At 35.5% G+C, this 2,398-nt stretch overlaps 1 long non-coding RNA gene across 1 annotated transcript; it reads right to left on the bottom strand.

Moving 5' to 3' along the window:
* Window positions 1-515: 515 nt before the first annotated feature.
* On the bottom strand, window positions 516-1,639 carry LOC104245748 (uncharacterized). Its single transcript, XR_011405761.1, has 2 exons — window positions 1,415-1,639; window positions 516-806 (listed from the first exon to the last, which is right to left on the bottom strand). It is a non-coding gene; the product is annotated as an uncharacterized lncRNA (long non-coding RNA).
* Window positions 1,640-2,398: the final 759 nt, after the last annotated feature.

The following is a 2,398-nucleotide window of genomic DNA, read 5'->3' as shown; positions in this document are numbered from 1 at the left end:
ATTTTTTAAGAAATGTCCTATTTTGAATTCATAATTTCAAATGTATAATATTTTCAGTATTAAGAACATTAAAGATTGAACCAATCAATATAATTGTTAATCAACCTCTGAACAATAAGACCCCTTTGACATCAACAATAAGCAACCACTTACATTGTAAAGACATATTTAGATTGAAATCTTGCCAAATAACCCCACTATTAATGACCAAAAAAAAACATATCTTAAGCCTAAAACTCAGAACCTCATAGACATACTTCATTAAGCAATGTTTATTAAAAATGAAAGAAACATGCAGCATCAATAAAACTCTCACACACAACTATATATAATATAATATGTTTCTACTTCACAAGTGATAACAAAAAGTAATTATAGTTTTAACACTAATTATAAGGGACAAATTCCACCAAGTAGAAAAAAACTTACCTGGAAGTAGCTCTCCCTTAAATTATAATCCAAAAAATAAACCTACACATAACCTCTTCTTTTAGCCAATCAAATTAAACAGAATAAATGCCAAAAATATAATATTTTCTTTATAATATTTGAAGCTGGATTTAGAGATGACATCCAAAGCAATTACAAGTTCTGGGAGTGAAAGAACAGAAACCAAAAGGCCTATGTGGTATATTGCAGTTGATAGCATAGCAACAAGGAGAAGGCACACAATAGCCTTTTGCCCCACCACAACAAGTGCAGATTGCACAAATCTTGAAGCTCCCAAGCTTTCTTCTTGTCTCATTTAACATCACCATCATCTTCTCCTCAATTACTGGTACCATCTCTGGCTCTGCCCCATTTACCTACGATTAACGGTTCAGAATGAGCGTGATCATATTATATACATATATTTGAAAATTTTGCTTGTAAATTTATACATAGTTCGAACCAAAAGCAATATTTGACTAGTTGTATAAGTAATATTAAAAAAGGGTCGCCCGGTGCACTAAGCTCCCGTCAGTGGTGGAGACAGAATTTTCGCTAAGGGGATTCAAAAAAAGAAAAATTTTTTAATTAAAAGAAATTATGGTCAATGAGAATTGAACCAGTGACCTCATAAAGGTTTTGAACCCCTTGACCACTAAGTTATACTTTTGGGTTGTATCAATGGGTGTAATTTTTCGGCGAAGGGGGTTCGATCGAACCCCTTCCGCCCCCTAAATCCGCCCTTAGCTCCCGTTATGCGCGGGGTCCAAGCAAGGGCCGGACCATAAGGGTCTATTGTACGCAGCCTTACCCTGCATTTTTGCAAGAGGTCATTTCCACGGCTCGAACTCGTAACCTCCTGATTACATGGCAGCAACTTTACCAGTTACGCCGAGGATTCTCTTCGCATGAGTAATATTGGAAAGAAAAAACAATAACTACAAAGTTTGTACAAGAATTGACAGAGAATAGTGAAAGGACTCACATGGGAATTTGAGGCTCCATAACTTGTAACTAACATAAGGAACATAAGGAGGAACAGAACCCCACTACTAACAGTAGCAGACATGATCTTTTCTTTCCTTTGTACAAACAAGAATGCCCTTTGTGTTGTTTGCTAACAAAGAGTTAGGGGAAGAATTTTGTGGGAAAAAATGGAGTGAGAAAGCAATTGTGTTTGTGCTTTTGATCTCTATACAGAGAGGGTATTATGTATATTGGAATCAGTTTCTCATTAAAAAGGTGGTTTAGAAGGAAGATGGAAGTGGGGAATGACTTAATGGTGTTGAACTGTCAAGAAGTTATTAATTTTGGAAGTATTTTGAAAGTGGTTTGGGCAGTGCATAGCAAATGTATCGATGGGGTTGAATTGAATTTCTTTTGTACAAAATTTTGTATTGTATAATTAGAATAAAAATAAACTATATATAAATTATTGATTCTCTTAGTAGTTAAGTGTATTCGTTCATGATACAAATTTACACTTTTTAATTATCTTACTAAAATTTCTGCTCTGCAGGTGAGTGTGGACATAATTTCTTAAGGAGGAAATGGATTGGGGAAGGTAAAATAGAAAAGGAAAAAAAAATAGGAAACTTGGGAAAGTAAGCAAAGAGTAGAGCAAACGTAATTAGCCTCACAGGCAAATCAGTGAGTGAACGTCATTGTGTGTAATTATTGTGCCTAACAACTAGAATTACAACTTTTACTACGGTTTCTTTTTCCTTTTTGCCTATTCACGTAGTTTTTCCAAATGAAAAGACTAGCCATAATATGGGAAAACAAATACATTGTATAAAATGGAGTAAGTTGATTAACAATCATTTGAAAAAAGGAAGGAAAAAAAAAAAGGCAATCTCCTCTCCTTTTTGTCTTGGCGCTAGCCCTGCCCCGTCCTCAGCTTTTTGTGGAGGCCACAACCTGAGGCTCTCGCTCCTGCTCAGTTGCGGCTGACGTACGTGGCCTCATC

This window comes from Nicotiana sylvestris, chromosome 3, assembly GCF_000393655.2.
Source record: "Nicotiana sylvestris chromosome 3, ASM39365v2, whole genome shotgun sequence".
NCBI lineage: Eukaryota > Viridiplantae > Streptophyta > Magnoliopsida > Solanales > Solanaceae > Nicotiana > Nicotiana sylvestris.
This window is presented reverse-complemented; position numbering and strand designations above follow the sequence as displayed.